General features: G+C 42.4%; 1 long non-coding RNA gene across 1 annotated transcript; it reads left to right on the top strand.

Moving 5' to 3' along the window:
- The first annotated feature begins 2,576 nt into the window (after positions 1 to 2,576).
- Positions 2,577 to 7,990, top strand: LOC128094760 (uncharacterized). Its single transcript, XR_008213043.1, has 2 exons — positions 2,577 to 2,684; positions 4,088 to 7,990. It is a non-coding gene; the product is annotated as an uncharacterized LOC128094760 (long non-coding RNA).
- The last annotated feature ends 10,419 nt before the right edge of the window (positions 7,991 to 18,409 follow it).

Genomic DNA, 18,409 nt, shown 5'->3' with positions numbered 1-18,409 from the left:
GGGACTAAAGACAAATGAACAGGGACTAAAGACAAAGTAATAGGGACTAAAGATAAAGGGAAATAATAGTTTTATTACAGAGTTTTTGGCAAAAGTGTGAGTCAGCCCTGCAGGTGGAAAGGCATGCCGGTGTTATGGAAAATATATTATATATATATATTATTGAGAGGCAGGGGTTTTATCCTCGAGAGAAAAGGAAAGCGGACTGGAAGGATGTCCGATGCTGCAGCGCAAAATTCTCTTCTGTCAAAATTTTCTATCTTCTATCCCTGTCTCAATTTCTGTGAAAAATAAGGATAAGGCATAGGGTAGTAATATAGTATAGGAAAAACTTAGAAATGTAAGATTGTGTAGGAAAAAATAAGGCAACCAGACAGAAAAACTCTCCAATTTTCTAACTTTGGGGGCTATGAATGCAAACTGGGGGAAAAATTTTTTTTTCTTTGGGCTTTACAGGTAGTAAAAAAGCTCTTCTTTGAGCTTATGGGGAAGAAAAAGTTTCCTATGGAAGCTTTTGTCCTGGGGACAGCTGAAATGCTAAGTCCAAGCAGCAGGAGAAAGTGTTTTCTCCCTGAGGCAAAAAATGGGGGTGTAAAAAGCCAAAAAGTTTAAAGTTTTGGGAAAAGTTGGTCTTTCTCCTGGGGGGAAAAAAAAATCTTTCTCTTAAACTATAAAGCTTTTCTTGGAAAACTTGGGGGGAAAAAATCTCTCTACAAAGCCTTAATCTTTCTCAAAAGCTCTCTTAAACTTAAAAACTAAAGCCTTTAACTTTCTCTCAGAAGGACAAATTAGAATCACCTGAAGATATTAGTATGGGGACCACCTGTGATTAGCTCAAAGGGAAAATAACAAACCTCTTAAAACAACCTCTCCAAGTTCTCTTTCAAGCTTTAAAAATCCTCCCTGCAATGCAGGAGGCAGGGACAAGTTCCTAAAAACCTCTTCTAAGCTCTGTCTCTTCAAGCTAGTAAAAGACAGTGGGTCAGAGTACCCTGAGGGAAACGCTTGGAACAGTGTGGGTAAAAAGCTACAGAGAGCCCAAAAGGGCAGGAAACTTTACCTGAGAAAAGCAAAAAAGCCAAGCTTTTCAGTTACAGCCGAGCTGAGGCATCAAGGGTTTTGTTTCTGAGTGAGCATTTCAGAATGAAAGGGTGCTCCTAATCGTCCTAATGCAAAGATCCCCTGAAGCAATGCAAACTGTTAGCATTGTATCCTCGATTCTGACCAAAAATCCAGAGGCGACTGGCCAGCATCTCTGAGTTGAAGTGCATTTCGGGGATACTAGGGTTCCTGCAGTGGTAAACTTCCTGGAGCACAGAGCTGAGGCAGGAAGGTGCAGGACCCAGGGGAAGATTGCTAATGAACAACCAAAGCTAAAGCCAGTGGGAATGGCACAGTTGTCTGCTTTCCTACAAGTCCCAGGTTGATAGGTCCACAGCTGCAAAAAGAAATCTGAGGAAAAGCTTTCCTATCAGAGAAAGGACCTTTCTGGGAAAACAGTAAAGCTGAACTCTGTCTGATGCAGTTGTGCTGCTGAGTCAGAATGCTGTCTGGGGAAAGAGCCCAGTCAGGGCAGAACAGAATTATCCAGGAGTAAAACTTTTTTTTTGTCATAGAAAGCACCTCTTTGAAAAAAGCTTTGTTTCAACTGACTGCCTGAGATGAGGGAGTGTAGCCCTAAGGGGTGATTGCCTCTGGCATAAGCTCTGTCCTTGAGCACCCAGACAAGCAAATGCAACCCACTGGGGGACTGGGCCAGGTGAAGGCCTGATGAGGCAAAACACCTGTCCTAATGGGAGTTTAGAAATGGCAAAAACCTTCCTTGTTAGATTTTCAGTCTGTACGCAAACCACACAGACCCTGAAAACAGAAACGGACAAAAAACCCCTACCTTCAGTAGCAGGGAAAGCCACCACTGTAGTGTCGGAAACTGTTTCTGGGGTAGAGGGGATAAATTGAGACCAAACTGGGAACTGTCTGGGAAAAAGACTCCAAAGAAACAGAAGGGACATAATCCTCCCCAGAAAATGTGACCTGAAAAAGCTGCTAGAATTTGAGGCAGATTCGGGGGGGGGGGGGGGGGGGGGGAGGGCAGCTAGCAGATGTTAGAGACCAACTCCGGACATCTGTGTCCTGGACTTTGTCAAGCCTTGACAAGAGGTTCCTGGCCTAATTGCAGGGTATATGACTAGATAAGAGCTTCCTGACCTAACTGCAGGAGATGTGACTAGATAAGACCTTCCTGGCCTAACTGCAGGAGATGCGATTAGGTAAACTTTTGGAGCCTGTCAACTGCAGGGGGCCCGGGATCAAAGCCACCTCGCCCTGACCCCTCCCTTAGGAATTTTCTCTATCCCTGCTTCCCCTGCTCCCCCTCCCTGCCTGAAGCCCTGCTTATAAGCCTCAACACCCAGTCAATAAATGAGACCTTGACGAGACTCAGACTGACTTTGTCTTCCTTAATGCGCCTGGTCTCCTTTCTCTCTCGCCCCCATTGATCTTTCAGGAGGTGCCTCCTCGGGTCTCCCAAATAACCTGGCCCGCGGGACGGGTCAAGTGGCGCCCGAACGTGGGGCCCGAGGCACGGTGACCTGCCGGACGACGGACAACAGAAGGGGCCCAGGAGAGGATCAGGGTAGAGACGCCCGGACCGCATCACTCGTGCAACGCGGGAGAGTCTTGAGGTAAGTATGTCGTCCCATCGATCAAGGGCAAAAATTTGTCTAAAGAGGCTGTTTTTCTAAAGGAGATGAAAGGTAATCTTAGGGAGAGAGAAATAAGAGTTAAAAAAAAAAAGAGGATTTAATAAAATTCTTCCAATATATGGAGGAGAAATGTCCCTGGTTAGTGATTAATGGACCAGGAATTCACCCTCTGACTTGGAACAAGGTTGGAAAAGATACTAACAAATTAATCAGAGATGGGAAAATGTCCCCGACGCCTTTTTTAGTTTTTATGGTGTGATTAGAGATGTTTTACCGGTAAGAGCGCTCTCTGTCTTGTCTGTGTCTCTCTGTCTTGTTACTTTTGTTTTGTACTTTGCAGGCTTGATTTATACTTTGCAGGCTCTCACTGGGACAGACGTGTCCGGACAGTGAACCTGGCGGCAAAGGGAGACGTCCCAGAGCCCTAAGGCCACCTCAGAGGTGACCATTTGGTTTAGGAGCATCTTTGGGTATCTTCCCCCACGGTGGGAGGAAGTGCCACTTTGTATTTTGTCCCGGGAATTTGTCAGAGCCATTTTGTGGGGTTTTTTTTGTATGTTTTGTTGTAATCATTGTTACTTTACTCTCTCCTTCTCTTCCAAGAAAAAAAAAAAGGTGCATGTCTGACTGACAGGGATGTGGAAGCCCCTGATGTCTGTTTGATTAAGGACAGAGGTCCTCCAGTCAGGATTGTTTTTGATGTGATTGGGCCTGGAGGGATACCCCCCCCCCCCGCCAGAGCACATCAGGCTGTCATTGTTCTTGGAGCTTTGTTGGTTGTTTTGTTGGGGCAAAGTTTTTTCGTGTGCCTTTGGTCTTGTGTGTAATGTATTAACTGTTTTCATTGTTGACTTGACTGTGACGGACGCTATGGGACAGTTCCCTTCTTCTCCACTAGACTTTTGCCTAGCCCACTGGAAGGATATGTGAGCCACAACAGAGGGAACTGGGTCCCCCACCCCCACTTCCCGATTGAACTGAGATAAACAGGTAGCTCCTGCCAGGTGTGGCTTGCATACTGTAAGAGGGACTTGCTGGCTGTGAATGAGGCCATCGTCTCAGTGCTGATGTTCCGGTTGGTTCTTGGATTGTCTGTGTAAATGTTATTTGTTTCTGTCTACTAACATCCCTTATTATCCTAGAGGAAGAGGAGGAGAGGCATAACAAAGGCCACCTCCGTCCCTCCTTAGCTCTCTTGCTATCAGGACTGCAGCCAGCTGGCCGCTCTCATGAGGGTGGGGGTGCCTGCTCTCCATACAGGCCGGCAAAGACAGGAGCTCTGGACAGGGCAATGGGGACTGCCTGCAATTGACAAAAACTGTGTGAACACTGAGCAGAGAATCTGACTTTAGTCAGAGGAGTTAATAAAAACTTTTTTTCAGGAACACTGGCAGCCAAGGACACACTCTATGCCCACTGCTCCCCCTCCTTCCCTTTACTGTGATGACTTCAAGGTCTCTTCTGCCGGCCAGCAGCTTCTCTTGTTAACCCTTTTCTGTCCTGGTATTGCTTAAAAAGAAATGTTAAATTATCAGTTCAAGATACTGGGAAAATTATGCTTTTGTTTCCACAGGAAAAATAAAAATTTACATGGTGTGAAACCTCAATAACCCCCCTTCCTCTATCCCCTACAGACAAAGAGGAGCCTAAACCAGGATTCCTAAGTGTAGATAAGAAGTTAGACCCCTTTTTTCCCAGGTGGCTTTATCAGCTACAGAAAAAAAAAAAAAAACACAGAGTCCGAATATATGACCATCTGACAGAGGCTAAGTGGTCATAAAACATCCCAAACTTCTCGAACCCCGGAGACAGCTCGTAAAACTCCTAGACATGGTTGTTTAACAAACAAGAAATAAAGATAACATACTGATATGAACCAGAAAGAATGGAGGCAGGCTGTGAGAGATGAATTATGTGGTCTGTGCCTTTAAGAACTAGCCTCACAAAGAAAGTGCGCGCTCCTTCCAATCTCCCTGCTGTGCGTGAGAGATTTGGAACGAGCCCCCTGCCGCGGCTTGTAAACTTTGACTTCATCTGAATAAACCTTGCTTTTTGCATTCTGTACCTAAGTCTCCAGGAGGGTTCTTTGGGGGCGATCTGGGCATAGCAATGGGTTTTGGTCATTTGAGTTCAATGGGTTACAAATACTTGCCATCATTTAAGAGAATTGGTTTCAAATTATTGTTGGTTAAGATAAAAAAAATGTTTTAAAAAATATGTAAAATGCAAGTTATTAGAATATGTAAAAGCAAGGTATAAAGGTCTGAGGATAAAAAGGCTTAAATAATGATTAAAAAAAATGACTTGAGATATATAAAAAAATGAAACATGTTTCAGATTTCTTTGTCTTGCTATTCTGCTGTTACATTGAGACTCCAAAGGGTCATAGTTGTAAAAATGTCTGTCTACTCTACAGGTATGAATGAAAAATGTGGCCACATGTATGTTTGGTTTTGAATGTCTGAGTTTGCATGTCCTTTATGTTAAGGAATACAAGTTAATACTAGTCATCTGGCTATTCAGATACTAGTTTAAAGCATAAACTGTTCTATTTTAATAAAAAAAAACCTGAGAGGTATATTTAACTAATATATCTATAGGTGAACAAATTGACCTGGTTATTGTTACCAAACTTAGAGATATTTTCAAGATTGGGCCTAGATTTGTTTGGCTCAGATACATTTAATAGATAATGGTCCTCAAACCTGTCAAAGATCTGATAAATATGGCATTTACATTATTTGTTAAAAAGCTTACTATAGCAAACAGAGACTCCAAGCTCCCCAGCTCCTAGCAATGACTCCCAAGGTCTCCAAAGAAGATATGGAGCAATGACAAAAAGATGCCACCTAAATTGCGGACAACACTGACCACTGGGCAAGACGCTCTGACTCAACACCTCCTGACAGGGATCTGGCCTATGAGACACTGACAAGATAAGGTCAGTTTTTACCAAGTTGCTCCTCAACAGGGAGAATTTCACATTATGGGCCCAGCAGCCAAGACTGATGCTGTCCTGACACCTGTCCTGCCAACACTATGAAGACTATAGGAGCCTGGGATGATGGCAGTCTGGGTAATAGATAGTCTCTGTTGTTGTTGTTGTTTTTTTTTTTTTTAATTAGATTTAAAAGTCTGCACTCAGGTAAAGTTTATTCTTCTCAGATCTTTGATGACATTGATGACTGGACTAGCTATAGCTTTCTCAGCTTAGTAATTGATTGATCAATGGATTAATTAATTAAAGCTAATAAGTCTCTTTAAAAAAAAAAAAAACAGGTTCTAAATATAGACTTACAGATGCTTTTCATTGGGCCAAGGAAATTTCAGTCCAATCTATACTTGGCTCTCTAGATAGAAAAGACACTATGGATTTCAGGGCAAATTGATAATACTACAATTACTAAGACTATGGGTCCAAAAGTTCCAAATAAGCTTGTAAGTTTTAACTCCTGTTCCTAGTTTATATCTATCTCAACAGGTTTCCACTTGGCTGACAGATACATCCTAGCATCATTTGCTGGTGACAACATACTGCAAATGACTGTGAGCCCTGAACTTGCTGAAAGCTGATATGGACCAATTCAGCCGATATGCATACCATCTCTTCAGCTGGTCAATAAAACGTTCCCTCTTGTCTTTGACTAACATTCTGGCTTTCCAGGGCCTTGACAACAACGTCCCAATGTCAGCAGGAAGTAATTATAGAAGAGAAAACATCGCCCTTGTTTCCCGCCCCCCTGGAATGTTAGATCAAAAGGGAATTTCTTGTCATAGGGAACCTGAGATAAAGTTCCAAGTTCTTTGAGGATAAGGAACTCTGTCAGCCATCAAAAGGCTTTTGGCCCTTGTGCTTCTGCTAATTACTGTTGGCTCTTATATCACTGGTGTCTTAACTAAATGATGATTCATGTCTGGGTACCACTAAACTGAGGATGCTAGAATTCCAATATCCACCTCTGAACCCATGACACACTTGCAGATGGCAAAAACTAAATAAGGGGAAGCTCGCTTTGCCATTGATAATGGGAAAGCTCTTATGTTCTGGTCCAATTAGTCTCCGATATGGAATTCTTTGAGCAGAGAGGCAGATACACTCGAGAACCTGTGTCTATGACTATTGCCCTATTGTTAGGTATTGGGGGTATCACTGCAGGAATTGGTACAGGAACTACTGCCCTCGTACAGAGCAACCACCTTATGCAGTTACAAATGGCTATGACTACTGACCTAGAGGCCATAGAAAGATCCATTTCTGCTCTAGAGAAATCTTTAACCTCGCTCTCTGAAGTTGTGTTACAAAACATAAGAGGTCTGGATTTACTATTTTTAAAGGAGGGGGGATTATGTGCAGCCTTAAAGAAAGAATGCTGCTTTTATGCCGACCATACTGGTATTGTCAGGGAATTGATGGAAAAATTAAGGAAAAGGCTAGCCCAAAAAAAAAAAAAAAAAAAGGGAGTTTAAAAATCAGCACAGGTGGTTTAAAAATTGGCTGCAAGGGTCCCCCTGGCTCTCCACCTTGCTACCTACCATTCTAGCCCCCTTAGTTGTTTTTCTCCTTCTCATTACCTTTGGTCTCTGGGCCTTTCAGCAGTTGACTCAGTTTATCAAAAATCAGATTGATTCGGCCTCACCACGACACATCTCGATTCATTATCATAGAGTAGATTCCGAGGAGGCCAGCCAGGAGCCCCATCAAGGACTCAGATTCAGTGTCCTAAGGCCCTAGCGTCCCCACGGTCTTGCTAGAGGATACCCAATGACGGGAATAGTACAGGGCTCACGCCGGAGACAACAGCGTACAGAGGTCGTCGAGACCGGCTCAACATGGCACGCTGCCGAGCGTGGGAAGCCCCCTGTGTAGCCTAAGACAGGGACTCTCTCGGACCCTAGCCACCCCAATCACAATGGACTTGGTCCATTTTTGAGAAAAGAGGGGGAACTGTTAGAGACCAACTCCGGACATCTGTGTCCTGGACTTTGTCAAGGCTTGACAAGAGGTTCCTGGCCTAATTGCAGGGTATATGACTAGATAAAAGCTTCCTGACCTAACTGCAGGAGATGTGACTAGATAAGACCTTCCTGGCCTAACTGCAGGAGATGCGATTAGGTAAACTTTTGGAGCCTGTCAACTGCAGGGGGCCCGGGATCAAAGCCAACTCGCCCTGACCCCTCCCTTAGGAATTTTCTCTATCCCTGCTTCCCCTGCTCCCCCTCCCTGCCTGAAGCCCTGCTTATAAGCCTCAACACCCAGTCAATAAATGAGACCTTGACGAGACTCAGACTGACTTTGTCTTCCTTAATGCGCCTGGTCTCCTTTCTCTCTTGCCCCCATTGATCTTTCAGGAGGTGCCTCCTCGGGTCTCCCGAATAACCTTGCCCGCGGGACGGGTCAAGCAGAGGTACAGAGCCGCAGACAGATACCTAAAGCTCTGCATCTAGTGGGGGAGGAACAAGCAAAATGAGAATAAAATCAGTGGGAGAAAAATCTCTTCTGAAGGAGCTATGGAAAAGCTGTTGTACATGATCTTGTTTTTCACTGACTGGCTAAGGCAAGCACAAGCCCCAAGGAAAGTTGCTATCAGAAATTGCCCACCTCAATGCGCACTAACGAGGCAGGTGCGGTTCTGATTTGGGGGCCAATGTCTGAAGGAGAGACACCTGTTAAAGCCAGCTGAGGAGAGACTAGAAACCTACCAATGTCCCATAATTGAAAATGTAAAACGCTTGTCCAAATCTCCCGTTGCAAAAGCAAAAAACGTTGTTCAAACCTCCCGGGCAAGAATTGGTAAGCAAATCTGGTAAAAGAACCAGTTGACTCTCAGACCTGAAAAGAACTATGGGAAATGACTGATGGGAAATGATATAAGGAAAATGATATAAGGGACTGATATTATTATGGACTGATATAAGGGAAATGCATTCTGGGAAAGGTAGTTTTTGCGCTAAAGATGGTGACATTGCCCTGAAACACTTGTTATCTAGAAAATACGTTCATATTAAACTTAAAATACAGCTTTTAAAAGAATAAGGAGGAAAATCGTCTAAGAGTTTAAGTGTCAGTTCCATTGAAAATTTGAAAGGATACGGAGCTAGGTGCTTCGCAGTTTGGGGCTCCATTGGTAAAATGCCTTATTTACCCTAATAGCTGTGCAAAGTTTTTATGGTAGTTGGATGACAAAAAACTACCTTTAAGAGCAAACAAGCCACTTTAAAATCCTTAAGAAAGCAAGAGAGCAGTTTATACACTGAACGTTGTCTTAGATATGAAGAAACTTATGTGAAATTAAAAATTATTTAACTCTTGAACAAACAGCCTGCAATGAGTGATTCCTTTGCAAATCTAATTAAGGGGATAAGAAACAGGCATTCAAAAAGAAATGACTGCTTTATAGATGGGAAACAAACTTCAGAAAATCTAGCTGTCTTACAAAAGAGTTGCTTCACCTGAAAGTTCCTTATAAAAAAAATGCTAAATATCACAGCTGCTAATAATATCAGGAGTTAAAGCTAATGAAGTGAAAATACTAAATACAGTTTGGAGTTGTGCCACTTGTGGCTTTACTAGCTCCTTTAGAAAAATACTTTATATCACCTAATAGCCGCGCAGTATCTGGAGAAGAGCTTTTCAGCAGCCAAATACGGTAATTTCACCCTCAGCGTGAAGTGAAGTTTTTTGGTAGAATAAACCAAAAGTACTGCTGTAATAGAAACGTTTGTCTGAATTGAAGCACTTAGGGGAACTATTATGAATTTGGGTGAAGGGACAGCCTCTAGTTAAAAACTGTCTACCGCTGACAGTGCATCTCTGCCGGTCCGGAACGGCTGAGAGAACTGGCAACTTTGGAGTGTGGCGTCATCCTGGGAAGGTTACAGTCCCCTAGCAACAACTATCACAATTCTATAACAACAACACTCACTAAATCCCAGTGCTTTATAACAAAGCTGACTATAAACTCTAAACTTTAGAAATGATGTATGTACTTCCTGTCTAGTTAAGAGAATCTTTCTAATAGAGATAGCGATAATAATTAAGAATAAGAAATAGAAAAAGATGAAAATAAGATGTGAGTTTGTAGAAATTATTCTCTTGTTAGATCTCTGTGTTAAGAAATCTTTGGGTGTTTGCTAAGTTAAATATATGCTAATGGTAGCCCTATATAAGTTTGTAAAATAGATCTATAGAGTTCCTTTAAGAATATAAGCTTGCAAGAAATATCTAAGGTAGTCTTAAGACATGTAGTAATAAGCTTGTAAGAAGTAAAGATGTTAGTTGTAAATGTAAGTTTAAATAAGAAATAAGATGGAATGAATATAAGTAGTATATAAGAAGTAATAAGAAATACATTTGCTAAAGTAGTTCTATAGTTTCCTTAAGGAGTATAAATAAGTAGATGTTAATATGTTATATGTGAGTTTGTAAAATGTAAATGTTGAATGTGAATCTAAATGCTTTGCAAGGCAAAAAATGTTATATGTGAGTTTGTAAAAAAGTGTAAATATTAAGTGTGAGTCTATGCTTAATGTATATGATGAAAAAACCTGAGATACAGAAGTTAGTGTCCTAGCAGACTGCAAAGCAGGCAGTCTGAGCGGTTTTCAAAAGCTCCAGAAGCCGCTAAGAAGCTAAGAATGGCGGACGCCAGAACCAGCACAAGGCATCTGCAGCTGAGATCCGTGGAAAATCGACGCAACACAGAAAAACCTGAGCTAACATCAAAAACGGTGTGGTTTAGAATATTACTGTAACTAAAAAGGTCTCCAGCTTGAGAATGAAAGTTGCAGATATGCTTGTTTTAACTAAAATTGTTAACTGCAAAAAGTTTTGGTTGAAAAATATCTCTTCATATTTTGAAGTGATAGTCCGATACCAGAATTTATTTCTTGTTTGAACTTTTTGAACTTAAAATGAGATAAAACTACAGAAAGATTTTGGTTCTGGATTTCTTCATATTTGGAAGGCTAGTACCAGAATTTATCATTTGAATTTTAAGACTTAAGAAATGAAATAAACACTAGAGATTTCATTGCAATGGGACAATTTTGAGTTTATTCATAGTAATGACCTAGGAACAGTTTTCTGGAATTGGGTTAAAAATGGAACTATTTAAATGAAGAAATTTATTGTTTCAACCTTGATTCAAGATGCAGTTTTGTGTATGCATATATGCTGGTGATTCATGTATTCTGTGTTAAAAATGCAATTGTTTTATGCAATGTTTATGTAAAAATGGAATTACTTATGGAACTGGTTTTGTGTTACAAATGGAACTGTTTAAACAGAAAAGTTTGGGTTTTCTAACTAGGCTTGAGATTTTGCTTAAAACTATAAAGAAAAGGGAGAGTTAATATTCCTTACTCTAATCCACTCAAACAACAATTTTTTAAATAATGTCATGTTTTGTTAGTAAGAAATGCAAATGGGGTATACTAAGACTACTTTTAAAGTGTAAAGAGTTTTATTATGAAACTGCTTTTGGATGTTTTGCTAAAAGTTTTCAAAGTGTTAGTGGTTAGATTGAGAATACTTCATTTCAATATGGGTTTATAGGAATTGTGTAAGTTTGGGTTCCTCTAACTCGATTTGAGATTTTGTTTAAAAAATTATAAAGAAAAGGAGGAGTTATGAGATTGAATTATGTTTGCAGAAACCTATTGATATTAATGCACCTTGGTTTTGTGGAGTTAAGGAAATATTTAAGTTTGTGAATACATCGAAGTTTTTCCTATGTTCTGTTAGCAAGAAAATTCAAATGATCGAGTTAAAGTTGTAAGACGGAGAAAATTATTAACTATATATAGCACCATATATGCTAATTCAAATGGTTCTGTTAAGAGTTTACTTTGTGTTGTAAGATTGAGAGAACTGTGACTATGTATAGCAATATTTATGTTAACCTGTTAATGGTAATGATGAAGCTAATGGATTCTTTAAGTTTGTAGTTGCCTTAAGAGTTTTTGGTTTAGAAAGGGCTTGAGGCAGCTAAGACTGCTGTAGTCACCTTGGACCTAATTCAAAAGAGAAATGCCATCTTTATCATCCTCTACTCCCATATTGGGAGGTGTAACAGCTATGGAGATTGCTGTAAGCCAAAAATAGTTATTTTATATATTAAGAAAGGGGGACCTGTGGGAGCCCGTTCTTGGGTTCCTCGTGGCTTTACCCAGCAGGTCCCCATAGAGGATGATTAGGACCACGGGCCGAGTGCAGGTGTCTGGGATGGTCTGCACTTGGCTGTGCTGGGGGAGGAGGTCTTTTGCTCCACCCCTTGGCATCTCTATAAAAACCCTGGGGCAGAGACAGTCAGGGCCCCTTGGAAAAGGTTCCAGGCCCTCTCGAGGCTGTCCTTTATTTTCTATCTGTTTATCTCCGCAATAAATCCTATCTAATATTTCCTGCTGCTCACACTCAAGAAAACTCTGGGGAACTGTGGGGGTGGTTGGGTAAACGCCCCACATAATCTCATAACAAATTTAGGGCCATGGAAATCCTTTTCTTTAAAGTCATGCATAAAACAACTATGTTTATTGTCACTTCCATCAAACACAGCAGGGACAGGGGAAGTGCCAGAAATACAAGAAGACTGAAAACATAAATAAATCAAAGATGTGCATATTAGGGTTTTGTTTTGTTTTTTTTTTTTTTTTGTTTTTTTTTTTTTGCTTTTCAGGTTGGTTCCTTTGTGTAATCCAGGCTGTCCTGGAACTTACTTTGTAGACCAGACTGGCCTTGAACTCATAGATTCACCTCCCTCTTCCTCCTGAGCCTGTGGATTAAAGGCCTGTGCCACCACCACCCAGTCAGATTTGTTTTACAGATGAAAGAAAAGCCAGTAATCACAGGAAAGATGCAGGATGTGATAGTCAGTATAGAAAAGTCAGAAATAGTGAGGGATCCAAGAGGAAATTAAGAAGCTGGGCCTGTAGGTCATGGCCTCTAAACCTGGTTTCTTGAGAGGCTGATGCCAGAGGCTGGCAAGGTCAAGGCTCTATAGCAAAACAGTGTCACATCTGGAACACAGTGAAAGGGCTGGAGGGATGGCTAAGTGGCTGAGCACCACCTGTTGTCCCAGAGAGCCTGGGCTCCATTCCCAGACCTCACATGGCTGCTCAATGCCACCCATAACTCTAGTTCCAGTACAGCTGACACCTCCTTCTTGCCTCTGAGGTCACTGCTGTAGAGGAATTTCTAAACGGTCTTATAAAATAAAAAACATGGAAACAGATATTTTGGTTAAAGGCCAAGAGAAAGACCAGAGGAAGCAGGACAAAACACGAGCTAACCTAACCTCACCAATCTGCAGTTTCCAAAGAGCGATTCCTTGTATATTCACATTTATTTACCTTTTCTGTTCTCTTGTCTCATTAGCTCTCAGAGCATCTACATCATTTCTTCTACCTGCCCAGCTCTGTCAATTCCTGTCTGTATAGACCTCCAGACCTCTATGGTTGGTATTGGGATTAAAGGCTTGTGTCACCACACTTGGCTCTGTTCCCTAGTGTGGCCTTAAACTCACAGAGATCCAGACAGATCCCTGCCTGCCAGGGGATAGACTTAAGGGCGTGTGATAACATTGCCTGACTTCTATTGTTTACTTATAATGGCTGGCATTTTTTCTCTGATCTCCAAGCAAGCTTTATTTTATTGGGGGACACAACACATCAACACCCACTGCATCCACATGCAGCAGAGATATACACACAGGCAAAACACCCACAGACATAAAATGAAAATAAATTTAATAAAAGAAGACAAAGAAGAATTATATTCATAAAACCATGAATACCAAGAATGAATGAATGATTAGGAAAAGTAATTACTGCAAGATGAAATACGTGCACACAAAAACTTTGTAAGTACTGAAAAAAATCGAAGATGATACAATTATATATAAGGATACCTATAGTCATGGATTTGAATATTGTTCAAATGTCTATACTAGGGGCTATACAGATTGTTCATGGATTTAGAACTGATTGCTCTTCCAGAGGATCTTGGTTCTGTTCTCAGCACCCACAAGGTGAATCACAACTGTCTCTAACTCTAATTCCAGGGTTTCTGACACCCTCTTCTGCCATCTCTGGGTACCAGACATTCAAGTGGTGCACAGACATATCCAGGTCAAACACTAACATACTTAAAATAACATTGAAACAAAATAAATAAATGAATCAATAAATTGACATACTACTTAGGCCGGAGAAAGGGTTCAGTGTTTAAGAGAGCTTACTGCTCTTACAGAAGATCCTAGTTCAGTTCCTGGCACCCACATGAAGTAGCTTACTGCTGCCTGTAACTCCAGCTTCAGGGAAACCAGCAGCTCTGACCACCCCACCCATCCTTTCAGATGTGCATACAGCCGGGCAGTGGTGGCACTCGCCTTTAATCCCAGCATTTCGGAGGCAGAGCCAGGTAGATCTCTGTGAGTTCAAGGCCAGCCTGGTCTCTGTGAGATCAAGATCCAGGACAGGCACCAAAACTACACAGAGAAACCCTGTTTCAAAAAACAAAAAACAAACAAACAAAAAAAATGTGCATACATTCAGTCAGACCCACAAATACAGAACTTGAAATAAAATGAACCTTTGTTTGCTTGTTTTTGTTTTCCCTTTTTCTTTTCAGACCAATAGTGTTTGGTTTTTACCCTAGATTTCAGGGCTACCCAGTCTCTGGTTCTCGGTCACCTGGGCAGTGTCAGGCATGGGTTCCTTCCGGTGGAGTGGGCCTTAAGTCAAATCAGACACTGGCTGGCTACTGCCACAAGTTCTGTACCACCATTGCCCCAGCATCTTTTGCAGGCAGGACAGACTGTAGGTAAAGGCTTTGTGACCTGGTTGGTGTTTACATTGCATTTGGGAGCCTGTAGAGTACCTTCCTGTACCAGAGCCTAGGATGTAGGGGTGAAGTCTCTGGGTAGGCACCAGCTCAACTTCTTCATGTTCAATGAATTCTGTGGGTGTTGTCCTAGCAATGAGAATCCACTGTTAGTTTCTAGAGGGCAACCCTTTGTCTTAGCAACAGCCTGGGTCTTTTGGGTATTTCCATGTGACACCCTTGGCCAAGATCTCAACTGAAAGCAACCTGGTCCCACCACTGGAAGACTTGTTTGGTGACAAGAGATTGTCAGTTGAGACTCCATATTTCCTATTAGTGGAGGAATTCTTGAGGATTGCTTTAATATATTTCAGGAAGGTTCTATTGCACTGGGTTGCTATATCATCCTTCAAATGATCCCCCATTCCAGCAAAATAAATCTTTTCAAAAGAGACACCAAGGAACCATAACGAGGCTTGTTCAATTCAAACAATCTGGCTGCAGACATCTTGTTTTGTTTTGTGTGTTTTGTTTTTTGTTTTTTTGGTGTTTCCAGACAAGGTTTCTCTGTGTAGCTTTGTGCCTTTCCTGGATCTTGCTCTGTAGACCAGGCTCACGTCGAACTCACAAAGAAAGCCTGCCTCTGCCTCCCGAGTGCTGAGGTTAAAGGCGCAGGCCACCACTGCCGGGCAGCTTGTTTCTTTTGTGATTGGGGTCTGTGATGCCTAAGGAAAACTCCATTTTGTTCTAGACACCCAGTCTAAATTCCTCAAAGACAAGTTCCTGGCAACTCTCACTCCTTGCTACCCTCTCCAAATTGTCAAAACTCGGTAAGATAATTAACTGCTTCCTCTAGCTTTTGTGAACCCACTTACTACTGTGTAGCAGGGAGAGAGTTCCTAACAGCTAAGGGGAGTTCAAGCAGTTTCTCCCTCAGCTACTCATGCCACACAAATGAGATAATTGTGCTGCCCACCATAAAAACCCCTCCTTCAGCCTTTCTGTGTGATAAGCCTGTGATTTGTTTTTAAAGGGGTTGTTGGCTTACTAGCAGTAATTAATAAATTCATTTAATTATAATTTAAGTTGAGTCTGTGGAGTTTTCCTGGTGGATTTGAACTCTGTAACAAGTAAAACTCTTTCTTTTTCTTTCAGTATTTATTCATTTTTGTTTTGTTTTTGTTTTTCCATCCTGACTACAATTTCCCCTCCCTCCTCTCCTTCCAGTACTGAGCTCAATCTCTCCCTTCCCACCCCCATCAACTCCTCTTCCCATTCTCTTCAGAAAAGGACAAGCTTCCCATGGATATCAACCAGCCATGGCATATCAACTTGAAGGTAAAACTGTTCCTTTAAGGATGATGAAACTTCAAAGTACTAACGTCATGAGAGAAATGGTACATTTTCCAAATAGACTGGTCAAATAAATTGTTCTAGGGCTCATTTACTAAGTAGTATTACATGGAAGAACATAATGTGTACTCCCTAGATGCCGCAAATTTAAAAACTGGACAACCCTATCATGTGCAGTGTAATATCTCATAACACAGTGCAAACTTGAAAGTGCCACCCCCACCCCACTAACTGCACCCCAATAAGCTGCACCCTTGGGATATTTTTCCTCTTTAGACATGGTCTTATTAGGTCCTCCCCTCAGGTCTTGGACTTAGGATCTTCCTGGATCAGGTTTCTTTGTAGCTGGAGTTACTAGTCTGGACTGAATTTCATCTGGGCATGTCAGACATGGACCAAGGGAAAGGCAGGCAAATGTAATGACTTCTGAGTAACATTATCAATTCTGTACAGGCCTGAGACTGTTTCATAGGACAAGGAAATGTATAAGAGGCTGCAGCAAGATTTGGGACTTCCAATCACAGAGACAGTAGCAAAGGGAACGAACCCATAGAATCATGGGTAATTCACCCTTGCACTGAGAGACCTTGAACTTTTCAAACACCATTCTGGCTTTACTCCTTCAGTGGCAATGGAGGTGGGGGAACACGGATGGACAGCAGTGTCTGTCTTGTAACAGAGGATTCTTGGTACAGCCCAAAATTACACATGAGGAATGAGAGATGAACTCCATCGGGAGAAATACCTGGACCTCTCTGGCTCTTGAAACCTGTCTTTCTCCAAGCCTCTCCTCCATCAGCCTCCTCAACCTCCATCACTCAGCAGGAAGCCAGCAATCCCTCTTTCCCCGCCCCTTCTCAGTTTCAAATTAAACTTACCAAAATGAAGGGTGTTTTCTTTTCAGTTCCTCCAAAGTCTGCCCTCTAAATTGTTCTCACACCTTCAGACACCAACCAAGAGATCCTGAATCTGTGGAGAGGAGCGCATGGAGGTCAGCGCACGGGGCTGAAGAGTCCTAGGAGAGCAGGAGAGAATAAAAGCTGAGACTTGGAGGGCTGCAACATTGAGAAACCACAGAGCTCCCAGCCAATGGGGTGCCATCACATCAGTATCTTAGATTCTACCACCAGAGGGCGTAAGTAGCCTTGAGTCAGCTCTGCCTTCCAGGAACTGGGGACATTTTTCAGTGTTCCAGGAACTTGTCATGCCACTTGTTCTGGCTCACAATCACCCTAAAAAAGATCCCGACCCTCGGGAAAGCTGCCCCTGATGATAAGAGAGTCGTCTTCGTGGGCGTCTCTTGCACCTGGGCTCCTGGCTGTGTTTTGCTTTAGGTGGCAGGTGTGGGCCAAAGTGTAGGAAAAACAAGGTGAGGGACAGAAATGGAGTGTTCCTCTGCAGTTGGACTTGGGCACTAACAGGATGAAACAGGAAGGAAGCTGCAGTGTAGGACAGCTGCTGCACACTCAAGATTTCCCACTCAGCAGGGACAGGATGGGGAGGATTCCTGTGCAGAGCCATGCAGAAACACTTCCCCACATTCACAGCAGGTCAACTAGCAAGCTACAGAGGGCTCTCCAGCTGCCCAGTGCAGTCCTACAGATTATATATTCTGTTGCTGAACTGATCAAGTTCTTTTCACAGTGATCAGTACATTTATTGCATCCCTTCCAGGAATCTGTCACTAGAATATCTCAGGAGGTCCCCATTTGAGTTGGGATTTCTATGAAAGACTGCTGGGGAAGGCAAAGAAGATGCCTGATGCTGCCAGCAGAAACTGGAGATGAGGGATGGAGACTGTGAACCGCCAACCCTCCCGGGGTTCCCTTCAGGATCTTCTGCTTTGCATGCCTCTAGAGAGCCAAGGGAGAAATGCCTACATGTACCGAGGTCATGCTTTATGGTGTACTTATGCCAGGTTCTCCTCCATATAATTACTTTTTTCTTCTATCTGATCTTCATGTTCTGTGTTCCTAGACCAGTGGTACTGTCTGTGAAGCGGGGTGGGAATGAAACAAATGTCACGGGAAATTATACAGAGATGAGCACCCAGGCTGGGGTCAAGGCAGTGAGGCAGGTCATGGGAAAGAACCTGCATCCTGGGGAAGCTTTACAGGCTTGGATAAATTGTACTGAAGGTGGGCAACTATAGCACATGGTATGATGTATTAGCGCACTGGACTCAATTTGGCCGTGATGAATATAACTCAGTCTCTGAGGATACTCCAAGGGCATTGTGTAAAACTTGAGACCCTAAGGGGTATTGGTTGAAGACTGTTAGTGAAGTAACATATAGATGGGATGACAGACTAGAAGTGTGGGAATCTAGAATAGGAGATGGCAACTTTAATCCAGATATTTTGATTCCTCCTGAAGGAGTGTGGAGACAATGTGGCAGTGGTTGGAGTGATTGCTGCAAGTTTTATTGGTTCCTAGATTGAAAAGAGCTGCCAGGAAAGGTGAGCTTCCTTTCCTTCAGGAAAGCTCTGAAAATTGGATCAGGTCTTCCCTGGAACTGTTGGGATAAGAAGGA

The sequence above is a fragment of the Peromyscus californicus genome, unplaced genomic scaffold (assembly GCF_007827085.1).
Source record: "Peromyscus californicus insignis strain IS unplaced genomic scaffold, ASM782708v3 Scaffold_4__1_contigs__length_199733344, whole genome shotgun sequence".
NCBI lineage: Eukaryota > Metazoa > Chordata > Mammalia > Rodentia > Cricetidae > Peromyscus > Peromyscus californicus.
The sequence above is the reverse complement of the archived record's forward strand: the minus strand, read 5'-3'. Positions and strand labels throughout refer to the sequence as shown.